This window comes from Psammomys obesus, unplaced genomic scaffold (assembly GCF_907164565.1).
Source record: "Psammomys obesus unplaced genomic scaffold, mPsaObe1.curated_primary_1811, whole genome shotgun sequence".
NCBI lineage: Eukaryota > Metazoa > Chordata > Mammalia > Rodentia > Muridae > Psammomys > Psammomys obesus.
In genome coordinates this window covers 4,851,183-4,868,165 of record NW_026596234.1, presented here as the reverse complement: position 1 = coordinate 4,868,165, position 16,983 = coordinate 4,851,183, and the positions used below count along the sequence as shown (strand labels likewise).

General features: G+C 47.3%; 1 long non-coding RNA gene across 4 annotated transcripts; it reads right to left on the bottom strand.

Moving 5' to 3' along the window:
* Positions 1–361: 361 nt before the first annotated feature.
* On the bottom strand, positions 362–16,614 carry LOC129668211 (uncharacterized). 4 transcript variants are annotated; one of them, XR_008718882.1, is made up of 6 exons: positions 16,438–16,614; positions 12,860–13,043; positions 10,267–10,441; positions 9,381–9,568; positions 4,450–8,115; positions 362–2,515 (listed from the first exon to the last, which is right to left on the bottom strand). It is a non-coding gene; the product is annotated as an uncharacterized LOC129668211 (long non-coding RNA). The 4 variants fall into 4 exon arrangements; XR_008718880.1 differs by having other exon boundaries at positions 362–4,692; positions 8,015–8,115; XR_008718879.1 differs by having other exon boundaries at positions 362–8,115.
* Positions 16,615–16,983: the final 369 nt, after the last annotated feature.

Genomic DNA, 16,983 nt, shown 5'->3' with positions numbered 1-16,983 from the left:
GCATGTCCCATCTGTTTACTGTAGGCACAGAGCAAACACAAGGCAGGTCGTTTGGGTTTTTTGTTTTTAATCTTTTGCCTCTAACTTTAATGAATTAACTCTGTGTCAATTTAGCCCAAATGTTGCCTGTGCTGGCTTTTTGAGTTCTTTACACATTTCCTGTTCTCTTTGGCATGCCATAGACTCCTTACTTCCCTTTGAAATAAAAATATCAATGGTATTTGTAGAGCTGCAGAGATATCTTGTACCAGGAAATTCAACCTGACTTTTATTTTTAACAAGAAGTGCTGGGCCCCATGGGCTGCCCTCTACTTTGCCCTGTTAAAATCAGAAATACAAAATAAGGATGGACACAGATACAAAACCGTATCAAATGTTTATAGAATACAGAATTATTTAATGAAAAAGCTATATTTATTAATTATTAATAATGAAAAAACTATACAGTATCTTTCTGTTCATCTGAAATTCAAAAGTAGGACATCTAAGTTCTTTGTATTTAAGCCAATGTAAAGAATACATAACTTAACTCCCTAAATCAACAGTATTTGTAGGAAGTTCAGGTTGAAAGTATGTTTTCTCTTTCCTTCCTTCCCTTCTTGCCTAAAATATAATCAATTCCTTTGCATCTCAGCAGTCAGCCCCTGCCCCCACCCCTACCTGAGTCCTTGGACATGTCCACATTGAAACAACCTTAAAACTCTAGCTGCCCTCAAAGACCATTTCCAAAGTTTCTGAAATAGAAGAAGGGTGAGGGCTGTACATTCCAGGTACAGCAGTTTATAACAAAAGTATAATACCAAAGCAGGGCCACATAATAGAGGGTAACCGTTCTTTGCCCACCTGCTTTTGTAAGGATATTGTTCAAAGGTCAACAAAATGAGCTGCATCTGCAGCAATTCCAAAGCAGGACACAACTTCAAATGACTGATAGAGGCTAATGTTACATCCATGTATCTTCTTCCTGTCAAGTTATTTACATATGTATGCTATTTCAGTTGGAGATGAAATACAATGCCATAAACTCCATTTTTTTTTTTTCCAGAGAGGATTAGGGCAGCAAGCCCAGAGAATACTTAGAAGCTTCTACTATTACTTTATTAGCAAGGAAAGCTGTATTTATGTTTGGTTTCTTGGAACAAGGTTTTGTTACATAACTCAGACAGACCTAGAATTTTCTGTATTGGCCTTGAACTTTTGATCTTCCTGCCCAAGTCTTCCAGGTGCTGGAATTATAGATATGAGCAACTGTACCAGGCTCTGAGGGAAGATTTAAAAAAACACTTTCTCAAAAACAAACAAACAAACAAACAAACAAACAAACTGCTGATCACAGCTGATAGTGAGGAAGCCCTGACAGCCATTGGTGTCTGGACCCACAACCTTTCTACAAACTGCCACTGATTAGGTCTGCAAGGAGGTGGGAAACACTGGGCTGCCCCATCACCTGAGATAAGCCTCTTCCAAAAGTCTAATACAACTGGATCTTCTTTAAGTGTGCATCAAAGACATCCCCATGTACCCATCACAGGGTGATAGTTCTAGTTTTCTAGTATAGTGGTATCTAGAGCATTCTGCATCTTTGATTCTGAGGAAGCAAAGAATGAAACATCTTGGTCAGGCTGCAGAGTCAAGAAAGTCGCTTCAACAACTTCAAGATGATGGTTCCCAACATTTCTAAAATATGCTAAGGAGAGAAAAGTTAGTTACATGTGCCATGAACTGTGTTCTAGAACATATCCAGTTTTGTTGTCTTTTGAGCCACACGTCAAGACACTGGATAAAATTTCCAAGGATAGCCACATTCCTAAGTCCTTTCAGACGATAAAATGCCTTATTACAAAATTATTTCTGAGATTTTAATGGTGACTGTTAGTAGTGACACCTGCTTTAAAAGTTAAAGCAACTACACCTTTAAATGCATCTTGTTGTGCAGTTCACAAGAACTGGCATGTGTAGGGAACAGGGAAGGAAGAAGGCTAGAAATGAACAAACGGGCCCACACTATGGTGGAGAAACAAGCCAGCATAGACACACAGCTTACATTCTGTATCATACTGCAGTAGCTTTGAGATGAACTTTGGCTTCCTTTCAGATCATAACTGGAACTGATAAACGACCTAGAAAGTTGTGTGACAGTTTGTATCTGCTGTATCCTTGCTTAAAAAACAGAATTATATTCATCTCTTCGGCTGTCTTGTATTTCCAATGTGCTACTATTCAGTCTGCTATAATTCCTTGAGAGCCTAGCTGCCACCTGTCACAGCTAGGGTTCACGGAGAAGCCAACAAGACCCACACACCCTTCTCCAGCAGTGTCTGCCACAGGGTTTTGGCCAGAAGAACCCTCAGATGTGGCACAGGATCCAATGCCAGGCTCAGGAGGCTGGGAAGCAAGTGTTCCACAAACAGGCCCACAGGAACAGCTTCTTCACTCACTATAGGCTGCAGAGATGAGAGCTGCAGCCCGCCAGGGGCTTCTTCAAGGTCTTCAAAGCACACATACATCTGTAATTCTAAAGACATTTACTTCAGAATCTATAGGTTCTAAAGGTGTAGGAGTGGGGGAGGTGTTTGTGTGTGTATGTGTGTTTACTTTTAAATTTCAAGAACTGAATTTAGTTATAAACAGTGGCTAATATTTATAACTCACTCCCACAGAATGGCTGACCAAGATCTAGAGGGAAAATGTAGGTTTTAGAGCCAGCAGGTATAGGTTCAGAACTTAAACTGGTCCCTTTGTGCCTCAGGTAAGTTGGTTAGCTGTTCTGAGCCTGGTCTCCTAAGTGTGCGGCGGCTAATTCTCTGTGCTTGTCCCCTAACACAGTGGCACCACCCTGCACACACCTGGCCAGTGATAATTTGTTCAGAAGCCTGCTTCTAAGACAGGGGCTGGCTGCCAGGGAAGACCAGATGCTGGCCCAGACTCAGGCCTCTCAAAGCTGGTCACATCCACCTGCGCACAGAGTGGACTCTGCCCTGCTCCTCAGCCTGCAGTGTGTATGCGATATTCCTGCCTTCCTTCTCACAACTGGCCCTGGACAGCAAAACTAGACTTGTTTCTTTGAGTGAGGAAATTCTGTTCCAGTAGGGTGGTGCCATTGAAAGTCTTAGGACAAACAAATGAGTGGAGACTTGAGCCAGGTGTATGGATTCTGGGTCCTCTGGGTGTTCCCTCTAAGGGAAGTTGGTGTCGTGGTGGGCTGGCACCATGGCGATGGCATCTAAGATCATCGAGTAGGCTCTGGGTGTCAACGTGTACTACACAGTTGGACTGCATCAGGTCGGACAGCATGGGGCAGCACAGGAGGGGAAGGTACACTTCACTGCATGGAGGCTGCTCTGCCCAGGCCACTGGCAGGGAGCTCACAGCAGGCTCTGGGCCAGCTAGGTCTCGCTCCAGATCTGCCTTGTCACCCTAACACCTTCTTCTCACAGCTGGTCTCAGATGAAATTAATTAGTCTCTGAGGTATACTATCTCCTCAACATCCTTCCCTTGCACTGGGTTTTCCTGGATTTTCTTCATCTTTAATAATAAGGTTTTGTGGTTTTTTTTTTTTTAATCTTGTTGGTTTTTCTTGAACAAAATGAATAGGTATCATTTCTTGTTTCTCATATTTTTTTCTAAATTCCAGATAAATATTTAAAAGCGTAAAAAAAAATTCATTTCTACATTTGCTGCACAATGATGCAGCAATGTTTTTCTTCACAGATGGCTGTGCAGTGGAAAAATACCGGCTATGTCCTCATAGACCAACAGGGGGCGCTGGTGAGTCCTCTCACTGTAGTTGTTTGCCAGGCACAGAGACCTGAACTGTGGGCCTGGGATCTGCCCAGACTCCATCAACGATGGCGGTCAGCACAGCTGGGCAACTAGCTCCTGGAGATGGCGCACAATCCCCTTTGCCTTTGCGGTGCCAGGAGACAGCATGATGAAACACCAAAATGACAAAAATAACATTTGGGGGAACAAAACCCTCAAAACCAAAACCCCAAAACCAGGGCTTTCCACTACTAGTGGGATCCTGATAGGTCCACTTGACCTCTCTGGGGTTAATGCTTCACCTAAAACAATTATCCTTAAAGGTTAATAAGTGTGCTACAGTGATTCACCGTGTTCCATACTCAGGGGCTATTACTAGAGAATCAGATGTGTCCAAAATGGCTGACATTTAAGATGAGCTCTGGTCACTGCAGGTGCTAGGCAGAGGGCATTATCAAGAAGATAAGGTGACATAAGCTTTACACTGGGGGCATGAAAAGGGGTTTCTGCATTCTAACATACTGCTCCGGTACACCCTGGATGAAGTGTGACAGGAGTGGGCTGGATCTGGTGAGAGAGCCTGCGGGCTCATCACGGATTTCAGCTCCAGGATGAAACACAGTAGGTACCAACCATGTCTGGGGTATGAACACGTGCCCAGGGTGACCCTGGACAAGACAGTGTACCTCACACAGCTGGTCAGTCTCCTACAAGGTGAGGAGGCTCAGTAAATTGATCCCCAGGCTCTGCCAGGGAAAGGAATCCACAGGCAGATTCTCCGTGGCCGTGCTAAGCCGGCAGATGCAAGCAAAAGCCTGCCTTCCAACCGACTCAGGGCAGGGCCGACACTGTGAGATGAGCTCCTGGATGAAACTGAGCCCCAGAGCACACGCACCATGGGAGTACAACTTCCACAGCATCGCCACCACCTGCAAGCAATGTGAGAGAGCCAGCCGTGAGGCAGAGCCAGCCGTGAGGCAGAGCCGGCTGAGGCAGTGCCGGCTGAGGCAGAGCCAGAGCCAGCCGTGAGACAGTGCCGGCTGAGGCAATTATAAGCAGCACTCTGCCCAGCACAGGGGCATTTTTATGTTCATGTCCACCCTCACAATCAATTTATAAGCAAGAGAAAGCAATTCTTCCAGTTCTCACTAGTGTACACAGGGGAGATGTTTAAACAGGTCATAATAATAATAATACATACATGCACATAGAACTCTTCAAGGAGAATGGATAAAAAAAGGAAATTAACATTAGACAAATGCACCAAGCAGAAGGGTCCAGTTTTAAAAACACATCATCTTGTGAAATGAGTAAATTGTTACCTTTGAGGACAAGGCATTTTTATTTTATACATGCACATAGAACTCTTCAAGGAGAATGGAAAAAACAAGGGAATTAACATTAGACAAATGCATCAAGCAGAAGGGTCCAGTTTTAAAAAACACATCATCTTGTGAAATGAGTAAATTGTTACCTTTGAGGACAAGGCATTTTCATAAAATTTTAATATCATCAAGAAATTTTAAAATCACTACTTTCAAGTAAAACTGTGCTCTGTGGAGTTGGGAGACAGCCGTGAAAACCAGGTTCATCTCTTCTGCCGGAGGCTTTGCTCATTATGAATTGCTGTACAAAGCTGTGGAATTCAACAACAACAAATACACACACAAAAAACAACAAAAACTCTACGCTATTATTTAGAGTTTCATATACAAAAAGATTTCTGCACAGTTCCCAGTATGGAAGCATAAAATTAATAACAGAAGGCTATCCTGAAAATTGATGAAGCAATACAGCTTCTAACTGCAAAAATTAAAAGCCAGGCTTATAGAGAAAATGACAAATAGAGCCCAGGAAAAAAAAACCCAAACAATAATGGAGTTAAAATAGAAACAAAAAACGTGCTACGGGCTGCCGGCTCCTTACTAGCTTGAAAGAAATTCAGCACTTGAGAAACTTTGTCTGCGTGCCTGTGGTAACTATGAACATCGCTGGGGACATAGAGATCCAATATCAGAATCCGCTGCCTGCAACCACAAGCAGAGGGACCCCTGCCACATTAGTTACTAGGCAATTCGCGCCCCTTCCTTCTGGCGGCCACGCGCGGGCGCAGCAGCAGCAGCGGCAGCGGGAGCAGCTGCCGTGCCGAAGCCGCTGTGCCGAAGCCGCCGTGCCGAAGCCGCCGTGCCGAAGCCGCCGTGCACCGGGCGCTTTTGTAAAATAGGGGTTTTGGGGTGCGGGTTTCAGGTTTTAGTGTCCGGTTATGTTTAAAATGCACACAAAACTCTGCCTTGCAACACCAGACACCGTAAAAGCAGCCACGGGCTGCAGTTTCCCGGCCGCGCCGAGGACGAGCAGGATCGAAAAGCCAAGCGGCCGATGGCGGCGCCCTCGCTCTTCTCCTCGAATTTTTTTTTTTTCTATCTTCTTTCTCCCTCGTTCTTTTTTCATCGTTCTTTATCGCTTGCTCTTTCCTTCGCCTTCAGCATCGCTCTTTCCCCTTCGTTCTTTTTTTCTCGCCCGCTTCCCCCTAGCTCGTTTTCGCCCGCTCTTTTCAGTCCGTTTGCATTCCCGCCTAGCGCTTGCTCGCGCGCTTTTTCCAGCCTCGCCGCCGGGCTCGCCTTTTCACCTTCCCTCTTTTTCTCGCTAGGTTTTTCCGTCCTAGAGTTTTCGCTAGGTCCTTCTCCGGTTCCCCACTACATCTTTTTTTCCTCCTTTTTCTAGCTAGGTGGTCTCCCGTTCCTCTTTCTCACTAGGTTTTTTTGTTTTGTTTTGTTTTGTTTTGTTTTTCCTTCCCACTCCTGCTTCCTCACTAGATCTTTTTTCCCTTCGTGCTTCCTCGGTAAGGCTTTTTATCCCCCTCATTCTTTCTTGCTTGAGTTTTCCCCTCCCCTTTTCTCGGCAGGTCTTCCCCCCTCCTCCTTTTCGCTAGTTGTTTTTCACATGCTCTTTCTCGGCAGTGTTTTCTTCCTCTCTCTTTTTTCCTAAGTCTTTTCTCTCGCTCTTTTTTCTCCTCGGTTTTTCGCTAGGTCTTTTCCCCTCACTCTTTCTGTTTTGCTCGGCTTGGGCGGGAGAGAATGGTGTGATTTGCACGCGGGCAGAGGAAATGAAAAAGGGCGGAGAGGAAACCGGCCGCAGCAAGCGGCTTCATATCGGTCTCGCCGTCTGTGTGTGTGTGCGTTGGGGGGGGGGGGGGGATGAGGCCAATAACGGGCCGCGCGCTGCCCTTATCGCGGCCCGCTGCTGCAATAAGTGGGGCGATGGGAGATAAGGCCGGGCCCACAGGGGGCCCGGACCCCTCCCTCCGCCAGGGGGCGCAGAGCCCCTCGTCGGGCCCAGGGCAGTTTTTCTCAGTTGTTTATGCCGGAGTGTACTGCGAACATGACATATGACTAAACCTCAATCTCCCAAATTAAGCATAATGATTAAAGTTCACAGCAAAGAAAAAATCTTCCAGTTTGGCACTGGCCAAATCATATCCTAAATAGCTGCAAAAGCCTAATGGATTTCTTCAGGAAGACAATTATTTGAGAGATGACTAGCTGTGGCTAAGAAAAAAAATGAAAACTAAAGGTACAGAAATGGACCTCAACAAAAGCCCAAGGGAGCACCCCACAAAAAAATCCTCCACACCCGTAAAGCACATTCTCCACCTGGAAAAGGGGACAATGAACCATGTTCTCTTTCATAACCAGGGAAGCCTAGAACATTCCCTGGACTGAAGGCAGATAGGGGTTGAAGAGTGCTTCATGCAGCCATGGTGCATGCAAGGAAGCTGCATGGGGGGCATTTTTACTTAATAGCTGTGTCATCTGGGGGAGACCTTGTCAGACCTCCACGCTGCCCAATATTCTTCGGACATTCAAGTACGTGAGGTACCATGTGCTCACAGAGAAGGCAGCACGCAGAATGTTCAAGAAGGCTTTGCAAAACCACTCCGAGTCACAGGAAAATATTGAAGAGTGGGTGACTCATCTTTTATTTGGTTCGAATAAATTGCCTTATAGAACAGCAGAACACTTCAATTCCAGAGTGACTCTAGCCCTGTCTTCGTGTGAAAATGGATGTCTCCCCAGAGACAGGGGGACATATATAACTCAGAGCTTTGGAATTTCGTTTATATCTTAATAAAAACATAATCTCTTTATCCAAAAGAGCGCTGCACTGCTGGTTCTGAAGTCAATTATAAAGAGAAAAGGAAAGCACTCTTTCCGAGTCGTCTCCCATGGCCCCAGACAGATTCTTACTCACCCTGCTCGTTCATATCCAACTCTCCAGTTCCTGCTGCTGTCAGTGACCACAAACTCCTGCAGCTGGCAGAGGTGTTCTCTCCTCTTGTTCTCAGGGAGCAACTGTTGGAAACACACCTCCATAAGTGACATGTCAGCCTCAAGGTGACCCCAGCCTCCCCGTTATACATGTCACTCAAGGTGACCCCAGCACCCTTGTTAAACACATCAGTCTTCAGGTGATCCTAGTACCCCCATTATACATTTCAGCCTCAAGGTGACCCCAGCACCCCCTTTATTTCTCTGCAGGTTTTAAGGCTGTCACTAGCCAAAAGCCTAGTGTCTCCCTCATACCCTGCCACCTGTAACCCCAGGCACATATGACTCCATGTGGCTGTACATTAACATGGCTGCTGGCTGACACCAAGTACAAGCCTATCCTGAACAACTGAAGAACTCTTGCCTTTCCTCTGGTAGAGATACATCACCCCACCCATCCACCCCTTCCTACCCCATGTCCCTGAAACCCTTGTGCTTCCCCACGTAAGAAGGTCTGTCTCTGTTTAGTAGATAGTGGCTCTGCAGTCCCTGGGGCTGAGAACACTCACCTGACATGAAAGGCAGGATCTGCATGGGGTCGGTGACCACCAAAGTCCCTGGGGCAGCTATGCTACAAAGCCCCTGTAGCTATGCTACAAATTAGTTTCCCTAAGTAATTTCTAAACCCTTATTTTTATATTCATCGTTCCTTTAAGGGAAAGGGGAAAAAGCAAGAACAGAAGTGGCTATGGCACCTTGCAGGAAAGGTCTTCCTGTGTGCAGAGCTAGGGTTACATCTGGGCCCAACCCCTTTCCACAGGTGACTTCTAGGCAAGACAGGTCACTCCTATGAATCCTGGATTTTGCCATCCAGGACCCTTCATAAGAAGCATAGCCATATAGGGTCCAAGTAGCAGCAGAGGCATGAATGTTTCAGAGTCTGTATGCATTTCAGCTGCAGGATGGGAAGAACATGGCTGCTTTTCACTGCCACCAGACTGCAGGAAGGCCTACATTGACAGCAGCCCTCTCCTACCTTTAGGTTGTTTAGGGACTCCTACATGTACTTCAGCCAGACCCTTAAAAACCCCCTAAAGATGGATACCAGGTCGGCTGCTAGCAACTGATCCCGGAGAATCACTGCCAGCTCGTGAATGGAGAAGGCAAGAGTCCGCCGGACCTTCCACTAGGGGCAACAGCAGACACACGAATCGCCACAAGCCTGTGTGATTCAATGTTCCTGGCATTTCCCCAGAGAGCAGTAAACAAAGCAGCTCCCAGCCACATGAAAGTCAGGTCAGCAAGCTGCACCGTAGCCCGTGGGCCTCCTACTCAGATGCTCCTTTTACCTGGACATCTGAAGCCAGTGTTTCATGTGCCCTTCAGGCAGTGCCAGTTCGGCCAGCTGAGGGTCAGGGCCACCCCAGGAAGGCTGTAGGCACAGTGTTTGGCTATGTCAGTCAGTGTCTACAGCCTGGGCTCTAGCTGAGTCAGTCATGGACACAAACTGAGCAAGCAGAGGCTGAGGGATTATATCCTGGGAAACAAGAGAAAAAAAAAATCATCATCCTGGCAAGGAGGGCAAAGACAGCAGTGTAGGCTGTCCCAGTGAAGCAGAGGGGCAGGAAGCAGGCAAGAACAAGAGGGGACATCAGTGACTGCAGTCAGCTGCCCCAAAGCAGGCAACCAGGCCACAGAGGAGAGCCTGGAGAGCTGAGTGCACGGCACGGTGTGGAAGCTGTGCCCAAGGCTACCCCTGGGATCCTCAGGAGCTCTTTCTCACTGAAGAGAGGCCTCCCTCAATACAAACATATCCCCTGCTTATGCTTGTCTCCGGAAGAGCGATGTGTGACAATCACTTAAACTATATAGGGGGCTTTGTACGGCACAAGGGGCCAACCTATAAGACAGATGAATGTAAGCATGGCCCAACAAAAGAAGCTTATAACATTTTTGTACCCAAAAGAGCAATAGCAGTTCTTCAAAAGCATTAGTGTGAGGTCATCTTTCCCTCTTATTGTTGAGCTTCACTGATTTTGAATACTACTTCACAGTGGTTTTCAGAGAGAAACTATTACCAATGTAACTAACTAGATATAGTTCAGAGAGAAACTATTACTAATGTAACTAACTAGATATAGTTAATGCTGGCAGAAGGAAAACAAGGCTTCAGCAGCTGCTCGCAAGGATCCATGCTCTGGGTTTCATCCTTTTCTTTTGTTTCAAGGTACAAACCTGCACTTTAGGTGTTCTCCCCTCAAGTGCAGTAGCTCCTGCCCCTGCTCCACCTCCAAACGGTCACTGGTTTGAGGCTCAGCTGGATCCTGTAGAGTTGATGGGACAGGTTACCAACTGACACCAAAGGAGGACAGCATCTTCATCCACCCCATCAAAGGACCTTTCTTCATGTCTGAAATGATAAGAACATCTAAGTGTGTGGTACCTCTGATGTCAGAAAACACTTTTGCATAGCTGCAGGGTCTGCACACGGTATAGTTGCTACCAGTACTCTGCGGAAGGGACCCCACCCATACTCTGGTGGCAGGACTGCCTTACAGAAGGCCATGCAGGCCGTGCTTATGGTTGAAGCTGGACAAGCCCATAGGTAGGCTTGCACCTTCTAGTCTTTAAGTCTGGGGTCTCCTTTGTGTGGCCAACCAGTAGCCTCCAATGCAGCTACAGAGGAGGGATAGGGGTGGCTTTTCAGAAAGGACACAACAGATACCTGCAGCCTTTGCAGGGAATCAAGTCACGGTGCAGGTAGGAGGCATGGAGGGAGGGAGCCGTGACCTGGGAAGAGAAGGTGGGGCCAGCAGGGGAGTATTTACTTAGTAAACTGTTCTGAGTGCTCACATGTGCAAGCACTCCTAATGTCTGCTGATGAACCTTTACATTAGGTTAACAATTCAAATGAGCAAAAGCATTCAATGGTGACATGTCAGTCTCTGGTCATTGATTAACATTAAATGAGATGGACCTGACCTTCTGCTTCAACCATAACACGGATTTCTAACTTGCACTTGAAATGTCATACTGTCTATTGTCTTAATGGATTCTGACAAATCAGCTCAATATATGATCCAGAAGTCAATTAATACCCAATAGATTCTTTGTTTGCTCTGAGCATGCTACCTGGACCTTAGTGCCTGATGTTTACAGAAAAGCATGCTGTCTATCTGAACAGGAAACATGACAGTTTGGTAAGACACCCAAGGTTTCTTTTGGGCATGGTGCCTCCAACTTTCCACCTGGATCCACACGCACTAACACATCATGGCTGGAGTCAAATTTAGCACTTTAGGAACAAACCCTGTCCAAGTCTGCAATGAAGTCACTGTGTACATCACTGACTTGAGGAGCTAAGCCAGGCTGTAAGCAATACATTCCAACTCAACACCCCAAGTTCTTTGAGCTCATTTCTCAAAAACACCCAACTAGGGTGGCACACTGGATGGTGCTAGGCACGCACAACTCCCTGGGGAGAGCCCCTCTAGAGAACCGTAGCTCCTCAGGAGTGTCACTTCCAATGACAATGCCATTTGCACCCTACCTACAGCTGTGGCCAGGGAAAGATATGGGCACAGCAAAGTGAGGAGACGTGTGGGGTCGAGTTTCCTTGCACGGGCCCTCTTTCTCTTGAGTACCTTCTGCTGACACGGAGCAGGCAGCACAGTCTCCCCTGGGCACTATGGTGGAGGGGTGATCTTCTTTTCCTCCATGCCCCAGGGTAGAGCCACAAATCCACCAGTTTCACTTTTCACATACACCTCGAAAGACCTGGCTGAAACGGCTGCTCATTTTTTTTTTTTTCCCAATTCTATCTCTGATAAAGAAGCCACAGTACTGCTGCACCCCACCAAGGCCAATAGACTAGACCTTTCTCCTCTGTACTCAGGGTTTTCTATAGGCAGGTAACAAAGGCAGCAGGCCAGTTTTCCCAGAATTCTCTAGAAAGCACCAGCAACATAGGACATCCTGTTGTATCTTACTAAATCTAACATCACTTTTAGGAACTTTGAAACATTTTAGATTCAGATTATGCACTGTTGCTTCATTTGAACAGGCTTAGGGTGGGAGTGATAAATGATCACTACAACCAAATCATCAGCCGTGTCAGCAGAGCCATGTGCGCTTAGGTCCTGAAGACCATGGACTTGCAAGGCCTGTTCACCCTGGCTTACAGGAGTAAAAAGGTACCACCTTTATTGGCACATGCGCAAGCTGGGGAGGAACTGGGAAGGCACAAGAACACCAGGTATCATAAGGGTTAGGAAGCTTCTGGAGACTCAGGCAAGAAGGAAGTCCAGGCCCTTCTTGTTTCACATGGGACTCTGGTCTTACAGGAGGCAGAAGCCAGAATGCAGGATGGAAAGTGGTTGCCTTTACCAGTGTCTCCCCTCTGGGAAGGATCATCACTAAGCATCTGGGTATTAAAGGATGTCTGTGAACCATGGGGCCAGCCACACTCATCACTCTCTACGGCCCTCACCAACTTGGAATTCACCCTCTTCTGTTATTAAAGATGTAAGTGACTGCCAGCAATGACCCAGGACATTTACACCGTTAATTCCCCAAGAGCACTGCCTGTCATCTCCCTGCCTCACCCCAGGGAGGGGGGTTGTTTCTGGTGCCCACCCTGTTCCCATGGAAGGGATTCAGGGTGATCAATCACCTGATTGATTGGTTGTCTAGTTATCCAAAACATGACCTTAAGAATGAAATGAAATTTGCCATTTATCTTCTCTGCAGGGATGTATTAATAAAAGCAAGCGCAGCTTTGTGATTTCTGTCACATCCTCAGTGGCTGAGGGACAGGGCAAGTACTTACTGTGCTCTGTAATATCCTGGCCACAGAGAGCTCATTCTGAGATGATGAAACCGACAGGAGGATGTGATTGTCAGAGGCAGGGCTGGGATCTGAAACAGGCTCTCCATTTAGACCTTCTGTCTGCTTGCTCTCGGGTTCACTGGTGGAGTTGAGTTGTGTTGCTCTCAGTGCTGGCAGATAATACCTGAAGAGAAGTACCCAGAAATACCAAGAATCTCAGTAACTTTATGGGGCCTGGGGATGTAGTTCAGTTGGTAGAGTGTTTGCCTAGCACCCACAAAACCCTGCTTTTCATTCCCTGTACTCCAAAAGCTGGGTGAGGCATGCATACCTATAATCTCAGCACTTGGAAGGTGGTAGCAAAAATGTCAGAAGCTCAAAGTCACCCTCTATTACAAAGCAAGGTCTAGCTTGGGCATGTAAGACCTGTCTGAAACTTAAAATATATATATGTATTTTAATAATTTAATGTGATCCTAGGCTCATTTTGGAGGGGTATGCACCCAGCTTTGGCCTGGGAATGGGATTCTTCTCAGAGGCATGTGCACCTCCTTCACAAGCAGAGACTGCCTAGTATCAGGCTCTGGGAGCTCATGCTGAGACCCCAGAGTGCCATGCTGGTCACTGACATGGCCATTCCAGCTGATCATCAGCCATGCAGAGCAGCACATCTGCATCCAAAACACACCTATGGTTAAAGTCAGTTTGACTCCACTGTCTCTCACAAAAGGACAAAATGAAGTTATAGAGCAGAGGAGTCCAGGAGGCCATCCTCCCTGACAAGGCTTGTTCCACTTCCCATGTACAAAGCAGGGGGGGGGCTGTCTCTCCCCTGCTCCTCACACAGATGCATGCACATACACGCACGTTTATTTGCACACTAGTGTGGTTGCTTAGAGGACCTACTTCACATAATTTTTCTACACAAATTAAAACTGTACATTCCCTTCTCCATTGTACAGAACACAGGCCCTGCCCCCATCCCTACATGCTGTTCCCACCGATAGAAAGATTTGCTCCAATGTTCAGAGCTTGTAGCTGGCTTCCCGCTGTGCTGGAATATGTCTTAACTCCCAAGTACAGCACCATCAGGCCCTCTGCAACAGCCAGAATGTAAAATGTGTCATTTGTTTCTGAACCTCTGGGGGTTCCTGACCCCTTTGAGATCTGAGGAAAGCTAGCAGTCCTTTCTTATTGAGAAATTAGCTATGTAAACATGTGCGAATACTGCAAACAGCGGCTGCCCAGGAACAGGAAGATCCTCTGCAACCCATCCCCTGACCTCGAGGGTGGGGATCCCCGGGACCAACCAGCTTCCTGCCCCGTGTCTCTTCTGGACACCCCTCTGTCAGTCCTCACCACAGCCTAGGCAGAGCTCCCTCACAACCCCCTCCAGCAGACTTCAGGGTCACCGCTGGTCAGCCCTGATCAGCTCTTGTTGCCGGGAAAGAGAGCAGCTGCAGTGATGTGCTTTTCCACACCAGCCCTTTGTCTGCAGCCCTTAGAAGTGGGACGCTTGTCCATCCCTTCAGCAATCGCTGGGTTCTGTTACTCACAGATTTGTGGACAGAGCCTAATCATGCGGTGAACTGGATCTTCACATTTCCTTTCCCCAAAGCATCACAAATCTCTGTCCAGCTACAGCAGCAAGTGTTGTTTTTCCAATTGCTCGGACAAACAGAAGCGCTGCATAGTTGAACGCTGAGGACTAACTGGGAAATGCATGACAATGGGTATGGGCTAGGTGACTTGCTCCCAGACCCCACACTTGGTGGGAGCATTAGGCCTGACAAGAAAAACACCTCAAACAAGTGTGTGCTTTCCTAGCTGCATAAGAAAGAAACCTTAGGGCTTAGTGAATGTCTGAGTTAATGGGTTCCAAAAGGAGGGCCATTCTGAGGTGTTCCTGGCCAGAGAGGACACATAGTGTCAGAAATGATATCATTGTCCCCTGAGCTAATAAACCTTCCATCATCACATAAGTGCTCAAGCACTGTCCCCTGCTCTATCAGGGCTGCCTGGAACAAGGAAACCAGACATCCCACAGGTTCTGCCTACAGATACCCTACCTCAGGTGCATACAGTGTAACTGATTACAAGGATACACAGTAGCACACAGGCCAGCCAGCAAGGAAGCAGGCCTGTGCCATGCACAACACACAGACATCCTGCCTTCCCCTTGGACAGCTGGGTCATGCAGCAGACGCCCCTGCAAAGTCTGCAGGACTTTCTGGATCTCACTACTGGCCACATGGCTGTCACAAACAGCTGCAGGCTCAGCATGGCTCTCCTCCAGTGGCCCAGCCTCTCTCAGAAGCACCTCCATATCTTTGCTTATGTCAGGCAGAGGAGTTCACCAATATAGGAAAGTGCTGAACCTCGGAAGTCTCTGGACCTGCCTCAGAGTAACTGTTGCTGAGGCAGCCACTGACATCAGGGAGCTCCGGGAAGGGGGCTGCTGCCTGGAGAAATGCCAGTCATTTCAGCCCTGGACGAGGAAGGGCCCCCTGCCTGGTTTTCTGTTGTGTTTGTGGAAGAGCTGCTGCTGTGCAGAAGAATGGCCTCAGTTGAGGTTCCTTCCGGAAGTGGATCTGGCTCCCTGTGCACAGGTGCTTTAGAACTAGAGTAAAGGGAGAAAGCACGCTTCGCCCATCAAGGAGCACATGGGAAAGAAACTGAAGCAGCAGTCCACACCTCCTAAACTGGACGTTTCCTACTTTAGCCTTGGGTCAGAAGACTGCAACCTCACAGCTGCAGTCAGAGAATGGTACCCACCCCAGGAAGTCCAGCCACCTCCCTGAATATTTATTAGTACCCCAGCAGGGGGCAGGCTTTGGAACAAAAGGCTCAGAAGCTAGGAGGCGATGACTCTGGGCCAGCCTCCATGCCGCAGGCCTTCATGAGGAAGATCTGCCCCCATGGAGTGACATCCCCCCTAGCAAGGGAATGACACCTGCAGAAGCACAGTGAGTTCAGATGAAGGGTGATGAAGAAGATCTGTGTTAAAAGGTGTCAACTGCTCAGGCAGTCCTACCTCTCACTCCTCACAGAACACTTATGGCAGAGAGCTGCATAAAAACTAACCCCAATTGGTCAGTACATACCTGCCATCCTCAGAGGGCACGCAGGACAAACCCAAGATCAACTAGCACTAGAAAGGGCCTGAGGGTCAACAGAGTGCTCGGGGATGGGGCTTTTGTATACACAGAATGTCCCCAGTCACAACCTACATCTGGGAGACTTCACCTTTTTCCCTGCGTATATTTTCCAAAGAACTTCATTAATCAAGGAGAAAGAGACAATTTTCTTTACAGGTTATTTAATCACCACCCTCAATGAATATTTTATCTAAACTGAGGAGACATGGTAGCTTCATTATTTATAACCCGGCAGTCATGTTTCGAAATCGTTATTGCAATTACTTTTTGCTTCTTTACATAATTAAAGCTCTAATATTCCATCTTGCCCAGAAGGTCACTATTACTAAAACTGGAGATGAGATAATTGCTAGAATTCTGGGTGGATCCTTGAGGTGAAGGGGGCGGGGACCTCTGTCAAGCATTCTGGCTGGAGCTTACCCGGCTAAGGTGGCATTTCAACTGCTGGGCCTGGGTGATCCAGAGGCAAAGTCAAGCTCCACCTCTCGGCTCAGTGGCTTGATGCTCAGAGTGCCATCCTCCCGAATATACAGGCCAGCCTGGGATGGGTTTGCAAATGTGGATATAAAGGGGCTGAGGGACTGAAAGGCAGCTTGACACACCTAGAAAGAGAGCATACTGTATTGACATGCAGCAGGACCAGGTCTGAAACCAGGCAGGAACAGAGATAGCTGGTCCCCAGAAACCCACCCTAAGGCATCTACTCAGGTGTACTGCTTCCTAACCATGTCCTAAGCACCAAACAAACCATTGTCAACAGAAAATAGGTGCACTTGACCCCACACAGAGTTTTCATGTTTCTAGTTCCACATGACACTGGAATTTATAAAGTACATAGGAAGACCTCACTGACCGTGTTATGTGCCTATGATAACACTGAAAAGAAAGCAAAGCACTTATAGATGTTTCTTCCCAATTCTGGCTTCTAAGCTGTATACTTGCCCCGAGTATTGAACCATGCACCTC